This window comes from Catharus ustulatus, chromosome 4, assembly GCF_009819885.2.
Source record: "Catharus ustulatus isolate bCatUst1 chromosome 4, bCatUst1.pri.v2, whole genome shotgun sequence".
In the NCBI taxonomy this organism is placed as follows: Eukaryota; Metazoa; Chordata; class Aves; order Passeriformes; family Turdidae; genus Catharus; species Catharus ustulatus.
Window position 1 is genome coordinate 40,913,914 of NC_046224.1, and position 17,502 is coordinate 40,931,415.

Here is a 17,502-nt window from a genome sequence, read left to right on the forward strand (position 1 = left end):
AGGCAGAACAGTGCTGGAATCAGACAATTTGGAAGTTTTCTTCTTTTGTGCATAGGGAGGGTGCTTTCCATATCATTACAAATGCTTTGTTGCCCAGGCATTTAACTACATTGTAGGAAACCTGATGGGAAGAGTGACCTTGGGAATAGGTTTACATTTCCAGCTACTGCAAATTTAAGGGCAGGATTGTTTGCTTATAAAGCCATTAGTGAAAAAGAAGCAAAAATTCATCATTTGCAGGGCCAGAAATATGGACAACTTTTTTAGTACTAATGTTGCATCTCTGCATAACTGTATGTTGGTCCTGCCAACAGCGATGCTTCAGCTGAGCCACTCTCCGGCAGCCCTGCTCAGCTGTGAGTGCCCCAGGCTGGGGCCACCACAAGCCTATGTCCCCATTCCCACAGAGTTACCCAGTGCCTGGGGCTGAGACTCTCTTGGGTTTCTTGGTGCCTCCCCAGCAGCTCTGTTTTGCCATTTCTCATGGGAAGACCCTGTCCCTTGCAGTGCTCTGACAGTCAGGTTGCTTTTGCTGGAATTCAGCCAGCACCTTTCTGAGGGCTTTTTTCGTGGTGCTTTCTCAGATACATGAATACATCTGAGCTGACTAAAAATATTCTTATCTATTATTTAATAATCTCTTCATCTTTCACCTTGCTGCTGGGTTGCTTTGTAAAACTTTAACAATAAGCTCATTTGATTGAAGTGGAGATAAGAAGTCAGCTCATAAATGCAGATTTTTGCTGGGGAATGATTTGTGAAACCCATGTGTATTTGGCCTGTCTGCCTATTTCAAGACTTACAGATACTACCAGAGGTAGTAGTACCATAGGGTAGTGCCCTAAGAAGTGGGTGCTTGCTTGTTTCCACAGACATTTCAAGTATGTAACACAGGGCAAACATGTTCTTTAACCTATATTTAAAAATATCTATTACAAAAGTACTGAGCTCAACTCTAATATCCAGGAATAGCAAATGAGCTATTCACCAATATGAAGCAATGCTCTAAACAGAGTACTTTCATCACCGCTTTTTTTTTTTTTAATTTAATTTGAACGATTTTTTAAAAATCAGAATATTTGGTGAATGTATTTGACAGTGTTGCCTTAAAGAGTTTATGACAGCCACATGTTTGAAGCTGGAAAAGGGGGAAGAAGGATGGGGTACTAATGTGAGAAGATATTGCAGACCACAACCCCTTTTTCCTCTTGTCCTGTGTTGGCTATTATGACATAGTTCTGGTTTTGGAAATGCGTGGTTTCTATTTTTGCTCCTGAAAAAAGGGAAACAACGTTGTGAGAAGAAACTGTTATTGTCCAGCCAGCGCAACATGTGCATGCACTGTGCACAGGTGATGTGAGGATGTTTCATGAAGACTTGTTCAGGAGTGATAACGGAAGCCTATCTCTAACCCAGGCCATGGTAGTGTGTGTGTGCTGAAACATTTGTCCTTCCAACCTCAGAAAACTTCACTACAAAGTATCCAAGGGGTTGCCCTGGTACAGATTGGAGAATATCTGTCACCTTCTGCTGCTTTTGCCACCAATGTGATAGGTGTGATAGCAGTGGGTTTTCCTTGCTTGCTGGTGAATCTCTTTCTCTTTTTGAGATATCCCTCCAGGATTCCTGTATAAACAGTACTGAAAAATAAACTACCAATTTTCTCAGGGCTTCCTGGAATCATGGCCCTAAAGAAAGGAAGGGTTAAAAGTATTTTTTTAAAAGACTTTTTAATTAAAATGAATTAAAAATATCTTATTAAATCTCTTTGGCCTTAACTATACTGAGAAAATATACTGATCTAACACATAACTTCCATAAACCATAGTTGAGAGTAATACTGTCAGAGCATATCACAAATTTCTGCCCTTGCTCATTCCAAGGACAAAAAGATGTTTAACATCAGGGTAGCTAGAAAACAATTTTACCTCATACATTTTAACACTGCGTTTTCCCTGTACAGTGTTGAGCTTAGTTATTCTAATTTTGTCTTCAGTAATGTGTTTCCAATTTTGTTGTTGTGGCTGTTGTTCCCTAAGGGTATTTGGAAATGAGATTCAGCATTTAAAAAATGCTTAGATGTAACAGATTTCTAACAATGAAATCAATGAAAAGAGTATTTATAATTATAAATCCTGAATACTATATCATTAGTACATGAAAAGTTGCTACTGTTTGTTGGATACTGAGTTTTCCATTCCTGGTGCATGTGACCACTTATTTCTCCTCGGCATATTCTGTGCACATCTGGAAATCTCCATTCAGAAGGGCCAGTTGACATGTTTTCCACCAAAGTGTATGTCAAATGTGCTAGAATCCACAGGAGACCTTCTAAAACAAGAGGGCTGTGTGGCCAGTGCAGTGTTATGCCATTGTGACCAATAAGTTGATTTAGTTTTGAAGCAACAGCCAAAATTTCCTTTGAGATAGAAATAAGTGCAATTTTTCTTTCACTTATCTGGAAAAGTTGGCTTACTCCAGATCTGGAAGGAGGCATATACATCTAGGCAGGATTCAGGAACTTTCCAACAGTGGGTCTTCTTCACCTGTGTGCAAAGGTGATCCATATCTTGCTATATTGTGCCTTCTCAGGAGATGGTCTTTTCTTCTGGGTGAGGTTTTCTCCATGCTTCGTTTTTGACAACAACTTATCTGCTCTGCCTATCTCTCCCCAGAATTTTTATTTGAACCATTGAGGGCATCTGGAGGTAAAAGGAAAGTCCTGGACCAAGAACTTTGGAATGGCCAGTGTTCACCTTCCCTAATGGCCATAGCATCAGCAAAGAAGAATCCGCAAAGGTGTCAGTGGGGCCTATACTTGCAGATTTCTTGATTTAAATACCTGTAGAGCACTCAAATAGGATAATGGGTTTTTAAAAGGATTATCTTGCAGGATCTTGTTTTCCAAATATCAGCCCAGAACAAGCTCTTACAGCTGATATACAATAGCCTGATAGAAATATTTATGGTAGAAATTCTGCCAGCTCTGTAATGCCAGCAACACCCTGGCCACTTAGTCACTGGAGGACTTTGTTGTCAAAATGACTCTTTCTTTTGCAAATGGCAGTTTATTTGGGGAATATTGCTTGGTGCTTCTAAGAGTAGAGGCTCTGTGGTGGTTGGTGGTTAGCCAAGCCCCCAGGTCCTGGGTGCCAATGTCCCCATGCAGCTCTGCCAGGAATAATAAGGGTGGGTGCTCATGCAGCACTTTTTGATTGCAGGTGGGTTCACAGAGGGTGTGGGACCCACTCCTCACCAGCTGCACTCACTGGGGCAGAGCTTGGCTGCAGAGCTCCAGTGACTGCTCTCCTGTGGCTCCAGGCAGGAATGATCCTGGTGGTACATGGGACACATACTGCCTGTCCCTCCACATGTTGCTTGGAGAAAAAGCAGCGTATGCCCTAAGCCAGGACATGCAGCACACCCCAGCTCAGGCACTCACTGCTTGCCATGGCTGGTGTCCACATCATGCCTGCCTGGAGACAGGACTTCGCTGTCAGACTAAATGGACAACGATCTCTTTCTTAAGGTATTTTTGATGGAAACACGCCTATGAAGCATAAGGCTTCCTAAGTTCTTTGACTACTCTCTGTGTGACTGTGGGGGATTTTCTACCTCCTTTTGATCCTGATTTAATTTCCCAGACTTGGAAGACTCCTGGTAAAGAATACCAAATATGTAAAATTATATCGTGTGTCTGAGTAGCATTCAGTATCCTCATGGGAAAAATGTTGACATGGCAAGCTCATGACAAGGGCACTCTGCCTTTGTGGAACTGCTGGACAACATTTCTGTGGACATGCCCTTGGGAGATACTCAGGAACAATGGACTCACATGTTGGTATGGACAGAAGCTACCTCGAATTTGAATAAAAAGGCAAATGTATTTGCTGAGCCATTCCTGGTAACACAACACTTGTACAGTAATATATTTGTTGTCATTGGGGTGATTTAACAGCAGGTTATGTTTGGCACATAATGTATAAAAACCCATGAAAAATAATACTGTGATCTAAGACCACTGAGCTTTAACTAACATGGTGCATTGCCTGCTTTCAGTTAGGCTCAATTCAATGAAAATTAGTGCCAGTTGTGTTTCATTAGTGCACCAAAAAGAGAGCTGTGTTTTTGTTTTCCAGAAAGTTGCTGAATCACATCACTGAGCAGAGCATATTCCTCAAATGGCCTTTCTCTAATGATGGAAAAAAAAAGCAAAAAAGAAAACAGAAGCAAACCTGGTATTAAAAGACAAACTATGAACTGTATTATGAGGGAATGTAGTATATCCTTTCATTTTTGTAAAATTATATTTCTCATGCTGCATTGCCTTGGAATTGAAGGACATAGAGTATTCCTTTTCTCTTTTACTGCTGCATGGCTTGTGCTTAACTATTTATGTTGCCGTGCTCAGGCCTGCTCTTGCTCCTCAGGGGAAACATACTAAAGTATTATTAGACCTAAGTGCATGGGAGGGAAAGCTCTTAGTATAATTTTTTATGTATAAATATTGCATGCTTTATACCCATCCTTAGACTTTTATCAAAATATAAGTTACCTGATGCACACTCTGGTGGCCAGTCATTCTACAAGAAGAACTCACAGGTGCAACTTGGTAAATAATGCATGTGTGTTTGCCATGTATTGTGCTATTTTTTAATTTCTGATTGTTATTTTTAATTTAAGAATACATATACTGCTCGGTCAAGCCCTGAGCAGGTGTTTTTTAGCTGCTAGTCCTTTGGTCTCTAAGACTGAAACTGGGTTGGTTTAATAACACAGAGTTTTTGTTAAACTTTCTTTTTGGTCACAGCTCACTATCTGTTAAAAAGAAAAAGATCTTATCCTCTCTTTTATTGGACAATAATAAGCACAGTAAGGCAGAGGCTTTTGGTACAGATTTGTGTCATGCTCAGCAAACACAAATCTGTCTAGGGTGGACCTTCTGGGCTTTACAGCCATACAAATAACTACCAGCTTTCAGGAACTTCAATACAAGTATACATGGCTTAAAGGCTTAACATGGTATGCACATGTGAATTCAAATACATGTAATGTTCAGTTCAGTCACATAGCCTCTACTGACTATGACATTTCTTTATATTCTGACTTCTGAATTGGCTCTGGCTAATACTGCTTCTTTTATGTTGTCTGTGACATGGTTAGCCTTTTTTCGTTTTTCTCTTTGTTCAACAGGAAATGCCAGGCTGTTCTGATTGCATCTTTCCTTTTCTTCTAGGCACTGCTCTATTAATTTGGCTGTAGGTGTTGGAAGATGAAATTCTGCTCGACTTCCAGGCAACCAAATATCCATCCTGCAATGTGCAGAGAAGCTGCTGAAATGCTGGAACAGAGAGACTGGGGGAAACACTAAGAAATTCCTGACTCCCTGTAGAGCACAAACTGTGAACACAAAGAAGAGGAAGGAGGAGGACGGTAGGTGTGACCCTGAACCTTTCTTGCCCATGCCCTGAGAGGCAGGTCTGGTGCTGCTCCCCCTGTTTGCAGGGCAACTGTTCTGGCCCTTGCTTAGGGCTCTGCTCCCTAAGCCATTTTCCTCCTCTACCTTTCCTTTCACTCGGGATCATCACTTAAGGTTGTAAACTCCTCTTGTTAGGGAAAAGAAGGCAGCCTGCTCCCTCTATAGGCTTTCCTGGTTGTTGCTATCACGAACCAGCCATCCAGGGAATCAGAGCTGCATGCTTTTGAAGACTGTCAAAAACGCTGAAGTGAGACATATTTTGCATTTCTTTTAAATTTAGAGATTGTTTTTGTGTATGTAGATGTGTGTGAATATGCATTTGTGTGTATGCACATGCACGTGTGTACACATGGCCACACATGTTCTCTAATCTATGTCTATAGCTACTTCTGCAAAAGTCACAGATGGAGCTGTTTCACTATTTAATTTTAGTCTCATTTTAAGAACGAGTGCATGACCCTTTTGTGTGAACTTGCTGTTTTTTAATGGTTTATGACAAGAACCTCCTAACTGCATCCCACCCATGTTAATGGAAGAGGCACCGTCTGAGCCAGCAGTTCCATGAACTCAGGCATGCTTCCTCATCAGTGTCCTCTCTCCCAACTGCTTTTTTCTCCTCTCTGTCCCAGGACTCTGCCTCCTCAGTTGCACCAGCACTGCAATTTCCAGTGTCGTTCTGGTGAGAACAGCAACCTGTATTAAGAACAACTCTGTAAATAAAAAGCCTATTTGTAATTTGGATCAGCTCAGTGACCTGATTTACAGCACAAACCCAAAAGTAGTTGCAGAGAAGCATGAGTGTGAAGAAGTAGCCGGAGGCAAGGCAGGGATGGGAGACAGACATTCACAAGCTATCCTTGCAGCTGAAGTCCCCCTTCTGGATAACTGCAGCTGCCAGGGTACCTTTGCTCTGGCACAGATATCAAAGGGAATTCCCCTGCACTGCCTGAAGTAACACTTGAGGGAAAAACTGACACATTGGTGAGTTATATATTAACCATTACAGAGAGTGGCAGTGTGACAAGGCAGTAAGTTACTGATTTAAAAAAATAGCAACATTTCCATTATGCAGAGCATGGATAATACCTCCTAGAAAAAAAAAAAACCAGCCCAGCTCTTTCCACTAAATTATACTGTTTTCAGTTCTTCCATACTTTCTGGAATGAGAATACATTGTTCAGACGTTTTTAATGCTAAATAACTGCCTCTGGCTGTTTCTTGTGGGTAGCTGAGGAGAGAAGGCAGGAAATGTTTTAGCTAAAATGATGCAGCTATTTCCAATGAAGTGTCAGAAGAGCAGCATACGAGATTTCAGGAGTTACAGAAAAAAAATAATCATGGTAGTCATTCAGCCCTGTGCTCAGTTTTCCTTCCCAATATCTGACCTTGCTCTATGGTCAGCATTATTAGAGATCTGCTGCAATGAAGTTTAGGTTCTTATGTCTCTTAGGACGCAAATTAATTTGCTTCAACTTAAGTTTAAAAGCAGAACCTTGCCAGAGATTACAAATGGGAGTATTATATGTCACCAGTTAAATGACTAATGTTTTATTTGTCTTTGAAGTTTCTGGTGAAAGCTGAAGCGTAATGGTGAAAATAAAAATCATGTAAGTTTCACAATACCTCACATATGGAATTGATAATGCTCTGTTTTTATATCTGTTTTCAGTGGTTATATACTTATATATATAATTAAGATGATTCAATTTAGTATCCAGTATGCGCTGTGCATTTATTCAGGAGATTGAGGAGATTTAAACTTTTTGACTGAAGATGAGATTTTTTTATAGAAGATAATATATTCCACTACTTAATGTCTGTCTTTCAAGTCAATTGTTTGGTTTTCAAGAGACATTTTTGACCTTCAAAACCACAAAAATGATCCTTGCCTTAGACCAAAATACTGTCTTTTTGAATTGAAAAAAAAACCCCAAACCAGCCCCCCTTTTTTTCCCCTAAAGCACATCTTATTTCTGTAGTAATATATTTCCTTAAAGTTGTATGTTTGGAATTGAATTGCATGGCATTTATGTAGCCAAGGCTTTAAGCACTCTTACATAATGAATAATATAACCAAAATCCCTAAGGTCTTTTTATCAGGAACTCAGCTAGACAGGCAGTTAGAGATGCCCTTTTTCTACTCCCAATACTATGGGAAGTATACTCTGCACTTGAAATAAAAAGGGATTCAGATAACAAAAGGATGGTAATAAATACTAATGCATACAGTAGAGCTGAGGGTAGGCCATGTTCAGGGCAGGATATTGCTCAACTGTGTTTGGCAAGGGAAGTACTGACAGGGATTTCCTCTCCAGTCCTTAGATCTGCTAACCTCTTCATGTGGGTCAGGGTTGCCCTGGCATGTGGAGGGTACACCTCCTTTCATCCCACCCTGACCTCTTGAGGGAAACAGAGGCATGAGTAAGGGAGATGAATGATTTTGCTTAAATAGCTGGTGCTGGCTGCCAAGGAGGGAGCCTGTGACAGAGGAGGAGAGCAGTGAAAGGCAAAAAGAGGTAGCCAGGATTAGGTCAGAAGAAAGGCTAAGCAAAAACAGAGAGAAATATTTAGGCAAAGTGTTAGCCCAGGGATGAGTGAAGCAGAGTTTCAATGGGATTGATAAAATCCAGGATACAAGTGTACTTAGGAATAGTGTGATTGTTGTTTGGATGCAAGGGCACTGTATGTATACTAGCGTTATAGATACTGATCATCTCTAAGCTGGTGCCAGAGGTCTGTCACACACACCAATTTGGAATCACTGCCAGTTTTCTGAGTGCAGTGTGTCCAAATGATTATTACAAGTCTGCAGTAAAATGTGCACAAGTTATGCTTGTATCTGATATTCAGACTTCAAGAAAAGGGCAAAGAAATGTAGGTCTTTTATTTGACAATTTTGATCAGTCTGATCAGAAAAAACACCAAAAACCAAAAAACTGAAATTTTGTACATGCCCATGAATTAAACACCTGTTGTGATTAAAATACAACAACATCAATTCCTGCTTGATGGAAATGTTTTGCATTTAGGCTTTGGCAACATCATTTCTCCTCACAGGAAGAAGACCATAAGGCAACCCAGCATTACCTTTCATATGGTTATGCCACCACACAACTGTATTGCACCACCAGGGTGTTGTAAAGAAGGCCTTACAGTGTGGAGCAACCCAAACCTAACAAGGTTTGGGAGTGAAGTGTACGTTATTGTATGCATGACCTCATCTTCAAAGGAAGATTAGCATTAGCAAACTTAAGATGATGGAAGGGGAGGTGTTGGTTTAAAATTCATTTCAGCACAATAGGGTTCAATTAAAAAAAAATCCTTTCTTGTCATCATCCTCTTTGCTAGCAGAGTCAATGGCCGCAAAAATCAGGACAAACAAATTTCTCATGTATGTGCCAAAGCAACGTCAGAAAGTGGTGTTCAGAGCAGTTGGTATGGTTGTTGGGCTGATCAGTGGGGCCATGAAGATCATGCTTTGGGCTGGGGACAGGCACCTGTGACTGCAGGGCAGAGGAGGGAGCTGCCAGTAGCTGCCAGCAGCTCTGGTGTCAGACTTATGCAAAGCATGACTAAAACAATGCCACTTCTGAATACAAAATTCCCCTATTTCTTTCTTGCTTTAGTGAGAAGAGCTCTGCAGATGTGGAGACAGGGACAAAAGCAGCCAGTATTTCCTCTTTTTCTACATGCTAGTCAGCCCTGTTCATGGAGCACTGGCTCATCCCCCTGGCTTCTGAACTGAGAAAAGAAGATGCCTCTCTTCCAAGTAACTAATGAATCATCCCTTTTAGTACATAGCATGCATGACTGCATTGTTAAAAGCAGTCTTAATCACTCACTGAGAAAAATGTTATTGATCATTTCTCCCTTTTAGTTGTTAAGTGGAAGCCTTGGGAGTTGTGACTCACAGCCTTTGTGCTCTGGCAAATCCAGAAAGACTTAGTAGATTTTTAGATAATTGTAGGAGCCCTCTGCATCTTATCCTTCACATCTTCCTAGTATAGCTATAATTTGGAAAAATTGTAGATTTCTTAATTTTATATTATTCTAGAAATCACTGCTTTGCAGATGGATTTGGCCTGAACTTTACAACAAAATTCAATGAAGAGAAGGATTTGTGGTAGGCAACTGACTTGAAGCAGTGGATAGGGCAAAATAGCTTCTGGGCTGGAGGGAGCCCACCCCCCATTTTGCCTTTAGCTCTGTAGTGGTGTTGGACATGCCATGCATACAGCAGTTTATCCTTGTTTATAAGCATATGACTGTGTCAACAGAACAGTGAAATAAGGAAAAAATAAGTAGTAAGATTAAATTTGAAGGCTCTTGACAGCTTCCTGGAAAGAGAATGAATGGGTCTGAGGTAAGAAATAAATTCTCTTGTTTACTTGGAATTGCCAAAGGCAGAGAAAAGTTAATAGGTAAAATGTTTTCAATGGGACTTGGTAAAAATGTATCTATAGCTGTTTCAAGTGTAGACAGATAAACTTATTGACATACTTATGTATTAACTGCATAAAAAATAATAGGGTGGAAGATTACTATTAATGCCAAATTGTAAAGTTTTCAACTGGTGTAGGGTTCCTTAGTTAAGAGAGTCTATACCCTCTTAAATCAATCTTTCTATGTTTGTATGTCTATTGTAAGAGTATAATATGGCTTTATTCTATTATTACATCCAACTTAATTGAATCAGTCACTTGTTCTTTCCTCCACAAAAGCAAAAGAAGCTACAGGGCCTCCATGGAGGATGAGGAGGAGTAGGACATGTAGGGACAGTTTTGGTAGTGAGTGATTGAAGCATGTTTGTTGTTACCAATATTTTTTGTTATTTTCCCTAAATAACTGTTCTCATTCATTCTGAACAGAGAGCTGAACAGAACCACGTGCCCCTCCACACTACATTGAAAATTGCTGGTCAGCAGGTCCTCTGCTCTCCACCACAGCCTTCCTTAGTTTCTGGAAAATGGAACCAACCTCTGCTGTGAGCAGACACTTAGGAGGCAGGGGTAAGAGGGGTAAAAATGCACCCAGCCAGTGATTGATTGTGTAATGACACTAAAACCACATGCATTACAAGACTTCATAATGTTTGACTGCAGCTGGGAGCAAAGGTGATGTAAAATAATGTATGATAATAGTTTTCTTTCAGCATCTTTGCCTAGCACCAAATAAGTAGCTTTTTGTTTCTTGGGCTGTCATTGTTGGGAAAAGTATTGCCATCAGCTGTAGGTCTTAAAAATATCCTTTGATATATGGAAAGGAAATGGAATTCATTTTGACAAAGAATCTTGCTCCCCTGGTGCATTGCTTGATGAATGTGGTCACCTGATGGAAGCATGCTGCCATGGGGTAACAGCCCTTGAGATTTGTCCCAGTGTCAGCTCAGCTCTTAGAGAATGCCAGAAACTATTGTGGAGAAGATGTTCCCAGTGGTATCACAAGGAAAGAACAAACACAAAGACATTTGAGAAGAAGGGCATGCTAAAGACTCTAGCAAAAATGCATTTGGCATCTTCAAGGGAGGATTCAGTGAGGGCAGAGATTTAGGGTGAGCCTTGCAGGGGGATAGCTCTAGAGACCTCCCCAGCCATCACAGGCTGTGGGTAGGGGTTCACTTTTTGTGTGATGACCCTACAGATGCAGAGGAGTGTAACTTGGAGAGCTCAAATACCAGACATCCTCTGGATGGGGTCTAAAGGGTCCTAAAAATTTGTGAGAAGTAAATAGAAGCTGTATAAAATTCTAAGATTCTAGCCTTTACATAGTTTTGTCTTTGTAGGAAATAGCCTGGGTCTTGACAGCTGAAAGTGGACAGACGTGCTATAACCATCTGTAACAGTTTTTGCACTGCAGAGATATAGTAGCCAGCACTTGTTCTTTGCCAGTAGCAGGCATCAGGAAACCAACATCTTTAATAAGAAACAGCAAGTTGGGCTTCTGAATGTGACTTCAGTTTGAACTTTCTTTAATACTCTTAAAATATATTTCACTTTATTAACTTCATTCAGCATCAATTTTTGCTTGGATCTGAGAACACCTTTTATTATCTGTTGTTTCTTACAATTATAAAAATAGTACTTAACATCAAAGGAACCTTGAAAAAAATAAGCTTCTTGGATCACTTCAGTAAATAGCTTATTGCTACTAATTGCCCACCACTTTATAAAATCCTTTCTCTTCTATGGCTACTTCTTGCAAAGCCTCAGTGAGACTGAGATAACTCCATATCTGGTATCCCAATATTAAAGTATAAGACTGTGACCCTCAGTTAATCTTTCCCCTTCCTTTTCCCATGTATTTCTAAGTCTCAGGTCTCCTTGTGAAAGGAGAATTGCAAAGGCAGGCCATTGCATTGTGCATCTGTAGGATTCTCACTGGTTCCCACACTCAACCATATCTATGGTTATGGTCTCATATACCTCCCTGATAGGAACATACACATGCTATCCACCTTTCCATGTAAACAGAGCCCCCAGCTGTGCTTCTACCTAACAGGAACACCAGTCCTTAATGAGAATCAAAATTTAGGATGACCAAAAAAGCCCTGCTCAGTCATGAACCATGTGTAATGGGTTTTCTCTTTTGTTAGTGTAGACTGGAATATTGATTTCAAAACGTAACTGAAGTTAGGGTCCACTGTGTGCAAGAGAGCCAAGGGTCCAATGTTCAGTATTGAGATATTTCTCTGAATGTCTTGAAACACTGAATACCTCCTCATTTCTTTTTCTGCTTTGGGCCAGACAACAAAACAGATGTCCTCTACAAATTATTGTGGACATAATACTGCTGAAAAATGATGTAGCAGTAGATGACCCTCATCTCCTTCCTAAAGACAAATGACTTTTCAGAATCCGGGAATACGTTACACAAGCTTAAAAAATTAATTTTTTCATACAAATCAGTATTGTCCAACTGCTTACCAAAAAAGGGCTTTATTATTCCCTATGGGAAATCTCTATATTTGGTCAGAAATGTCTAATATGAATAAAATGCTCTAACTTCAATGAATACACTTGATTTTCCATTTCTTGATCATTCAAATCACCTGGCAAACTCATAAAGAGATTTTGGTGCACTAAACACATATTCTAGCCAGATAGTTAAACCACCACTGAGACATTTTTTAGGTTGGATGATTTTATTTGGTTTTGTAATCCTAAATCTTAAAAAAATATTTATATGATGTTTTTCTTCCTTCTTTGGTTTTAAAACTTTTTGAGGCAGAGATGGTCCATACTAAAACCTTCTACAATGTATATCCAGTTTTGGGGGAGCCATTTCATTGCCAAGCTGGAAGTAAGGAGTGAATATTTATTTTTGGAGCAGATACATCACTAGCATGGCTCTTACCATTACAGCTAACAATCATCTAAGAGGAGAGAGGTATAGAGGCCAGGCTAGGTTTACATGGCTTGGCAAATTTGGCTTCAGAGTACTTAGCTGTTACCAGAAAAGTTACCAGCACAAATAGCAAAATTCCAGGTGTTGTGCTAATTTATTCTACCTCACAAAATGTATTAACGTTGTTTTAAAGCAGTTACTTTCTTCTGACCAGTTTCACAATAGATTGGATAGCCAGCACTTGTTCTTTGCTCTTTTCTCTAAATCTCTTGCAGTCAACAGAAAGTATAAAACTGCTTTAACACTGTAACCCACACTCTTCTTACCTCAGATGATACAGAAATTCAGTGGTGCATGAGTATTTGTTCCAGAATAAATCTGTATTGTTAGTTGACCCAGCAATGCATCTAGCTGGCATTAATGTAAAGGAGCCTCAGCTGTTGAAGGGTTGGTCCTTGATAACTGTGTGACCATGTGGCATTTCATCATGCCAAAGGAAATGCATTTGTTACTTTTTCCTTCACTGATACCCAGTGCCTCTTTGCCCTAGGCTTTGGTGTATGCATTTTATTTTCCATTAATAAATTAGATGGTTTTGGGGTTTTTTTTGCTTCAGAATTTTATGAAATTGCAGATTGTACCTGCTCTATACCAGAAGAGGATGAGTGAAAGGTTCTACTCTTTAATTTTTTAGTGAGAACAGTCTAAATCATTACTACAATTGCTACATAGACAAGTTTGGCCAGCCAGCATTTAGTAGTGTGCATTTATCTGTACACTTTAAAAATAGCATTTTGATTCCTAGATGCAGCAGACATTAAAATACAAATCTGGATGACTTAGAGAGGTTAACTTTATAATTACAGATACCATTAAGCATTATGTGATTAGTGTAAAGCTATGGGTTTATTTGTTTACTGTTTTAAGAAAGCCTGTTAACCTCCTTTAATAGTTAAAATTCAGCCTTTTTATTTAGCAGCCTGTATTCTGGTAATTTAAAAATGTTTAACTGAATTGCTGATGCAACACATGTACACAGTGACTCTCAATAAACATTTATTGCATCTACTTATATACAAGGCCATGAACAAATAGTGCATTAGTGTTCAGAGAGAGGACAGTGAAGCACTGCTGTATGGACCTTCTTATTTTTTTAAAAAACCAACCAACCAACCAACCAACCAACCAACCAACCAACCAACCAACCAACATAACCCAAGCAAAAGCTTGTTATTGCACTTGGTTAGATCTGTGTTTGAAAAAAACCAACCCATGTCAGACCTTCAGCATTTTTTGCAGTTATGCAGAAGGGTGACCAAAATGATGCCCTGGCTATTATTAAATTTTCAAATATTAAATCTTCATACACTGAAAATTCATCTAATGTTTCTGCTGTAACTAGAACAGTCCTACTAAGGTTCATTTTAATAACCATTAATACTGACATGCAAATGATCACTATTTCCCCTACTTCTTTGATTTGGCATTTAAAGCATTTCACTTAAAAATCTTTGCAATAGTTTCAAACATGCCTAGACTGATGGAGATGAATAACTTTGTGTCTAAGAGGAGGGAAAGAGAAACTACACGTGTATATTAGCACATGCCAAGGTGGACAGTTAAGTTACCCCAAAGAATCTGTTATTCAAAATATTTTCATTTTACTCTGCACTGAAATTCCACAAAACCCCTTTCTTGTTCCTTTTGACCCCTTTTCTGTGCCATTTACTGGAAAGTACCTGGGCGAATTGCCAACAATTCTTAACAGCTCTGGACTAATAGGATCAGAATGGACATGGTGTCACCAGAGCTTTTTATGGTGGAATTTTAAAATGTTTCTTTTGTGTCAGGCTTTCAACTTTATGCAGAATAATTTCTTAGCTGAGGCATTTGGCCAAGAATGCTCTGCATGACTCAGCAGCAGATCTTCTCCATGTCAGATTTTGGTTATATGAATATGTGGTTTATTTTTTACACAAACTTATACATATTTATGACTTAAGTTCCCTTGCATGCTGCTGGGCTTTCTGTGGTTCCAGTGCCTGTCTGTCTGGCCACTCCAGCAAAGCTACATGGCATATGCTACACAGGGATTAAGTTTTGAGGTGGATGGAAAAGGAATCAGTGACTGGAGCAATTTTTGTTGTTGTTGTTGTTGTTGGTAATAGAGATAATTCTGTTATTCTGTCCTTAATTGGGGTTTCTTAGGGAGAGCTGTGTTTACAATGTTCAGATTCTGTAATACTAGAATGAAGTCATGACTTGGAGCTCTTGGATTTGGTATTAATGCTAGCCATGCAACCTTTATTAGTACACACACTCATTACTCATGCAAGTAATTGCACTGACTTGAAAGAGGCTCTCTGTAGCACAGGAACCAGCCTTGAGTTGTCAGCTCTTTGTTAGAGACATCACCACAGAGTCAGCCAGGTTCTAAAGCAGCTGAGCAAACACACTCTAATACATGCAGGGAGAAGTACTCTGGCCAGCCTCTTCAGTACCATGAGTGAAGAATTGGAGAGCTGTTATTTTTCTCTTCAGTGAGAAGGGAATGGATCAGAAACCATTGGTGATTAGCTCAAGCATAAATTAAAACTACCCTATGTGCTGGTAAATAGCCCTGCCTTCAGCTGTAAATACATTTTTGTCCAAATCTGCACTTCGTAAATCTTCCAAATTTTTTCATACACCTTTCATAGCATCATCGATGTTTGTAAAGACCTGCAAGATCACTAAGTCCAACCTTTGACCAACTATCACCATGTAAACTAAACCATATATTTTAAACTATCTGTGTTGGACTGAGGTCAGCTTGAAAGGAGAGAGCTTCAGAAAAAGATATGGGTAAATTTGAAAGCTACTTACTGATAGTATATGGAACAACACACAGTGACAGTCAAAAGTGTACAGTTAAAGAGCTAGGAGAAAGATAACCAACCAGAGGCTGATACCTTTTATAAATAGGATACTTAGAAACAACATCTTGAAAAAATGGGATACTTTTCCTGTATTGTACATCATGAACCAAAGGAGCTTGTGACCAAGTGGTTTTGAGGTCAGGAATTTTACATGACTGAAAATAGTCATCTGTGTAAACACTGAAAACATGTAGGACAATAAATAACCCAGAAACTTGTAGGCCATTAGTGTAAGCAAGCATGTGTACTGTGCACATACCACATGTGTTCCTTGCCGTTTTCTGCCAAATGGCAGTGGTTCCTTGTAGCCTCAGTGGGGGTAAAAGATTGTGTGAACACCAATTCTTGTGTGCCGTGGTCCAGACCTCCTTGGTTTTTGACTGTATGCATAGCCATTAAAAATAAAGAACACCTCCCCAAACTCCCGACAAAACCCTGCAGTTATCTTTTGGATGATCTGAGAGGTGCTGGTACACGGTGGGCCATCCTGAAAACTGTTGTACAGTCAAAAGACTGATTTCAGTTCTGTACTGAAATAAAAAAATGCTGACTTTGACAGAGGCTGCAAAAGGTTGTAGTTCAGACTCTCAGGCTTCAACTTGTGTTTAAAGGATAAAGTACCTGTTCCCAGCTGGTTTTGGAAAAGTCTTTGCTGTGATTGTGTTCTGAGACTTTCTACCAACAACTGACTCTTCAGAAAGGCACCTTCTAACCTCTGTGTCACCCTTAACAGAATTTATGAGCTTAGATGAAATGAAAGTTTACAGCTCACATGCCTGAGGACACAGCTTATTTACCAACCCCTGAAAATTCTGTTGAATTTTAGGAGGGCACATGATATGAATTCGAAGACATTACCATACATACAATAATTAAAACCAAGGACTTCCACTAGAAATGGGACAAATTTATTTTTCCCCCTAGATCTCTGCCCCAAGGGTGAGTTTTTATGTGGATTTTCTGGAATGTAAAAGCAGCCACACTGCAGTATTTCCTTACAGCCAGGATTCAATAGGAACTCTCCTCTCCTTGGCTACCTATTTAAATTTGTAGGAACTTAGCATCTTTAAACCTTATCTGACTCTGTTGTATTTGAAATTGGCCCATAGATGAACAAATTACTGATGGACCGATGCTTGGACAGGGAGACAGATGCATGTGTTCTAACATCCACACAAGGAAAGGATCACGTATTTCCTTTCAAGTCTTGCTAAAAAAAGCCTCCTCTGATGTAAGACTTTTAACTAGGGTCCTCAAATCACTATCATCTTCCTCTGAGCAGTCAGGAATTCCTAACCTAGGAGAGTAAAAACTGTTCTACAAAAATGGGTTGGTCAAGTTGCTTGGGTCTGGCAAAACAACTCCCCTAAGCACTCCAGCAGTTTGCTGTATAGGCTGCCACTCTTGTTGAAATATCTATAAAACTTGCATTCATTTCTGTTTAGATTAAAAGTATCAATGGTCTGCCTAAATATTTAAAGATCTGTACAACTGTACAAAACCAATCTTATTCCTATTATTAATCCCATGTACAAAATTCAGAAAAAAAACCTAACTGCCAGTCACCACTCATCAGCTGAAGCCATTACCAAGTGTGTGTGTGCTCTTAATGTGCCTCAGTTGTGGATCCAATGACATTAACATGAAACACACTGGAACCTGTAGCTGGAGCAAACCGAGTCCAGTCACATAACACTGCCATGCTTCAAGCCTCCAGCTACGGCAGCCAAATTCTTCTGGTCATGTGCTCACAACTCACAC

The 17,502-nt window shown here is 39.7% G+C and overlaps 1 protein-coding gene across 3 annotated transcripts in view; it reads left to right on the forward strand.

Moving 5' to 3' along the window:
- EEA1 (early endosome antigen 1) overlaps positions 1 to 17,502 on the forward strand; it is a 92,171-nt gene that overhangs the window by 9,518 nt on the left and 65,151 nt on the right. Inside the window, exons 2-3 of one of the 3 annotated variants that reach the window (XM_033056905.2) lie at positions 4,140 to 4,238; positions 5,237 to 5,433. The gene's annotated coding sequence lies outside the window, so the exon portion shown is untranslated. Of the gene's footprint in view, positions 1 to 4,139; positions 4,239 to 5,236; positions 5,434 to 9,115; positions 9,249 to 10,341; positions 10,489 to 17,502 lie in introns of those variants that run through there. The other 2 variants (XM_033056904.2, XM_033056906.2) reach the window with 2 other exon arrangements.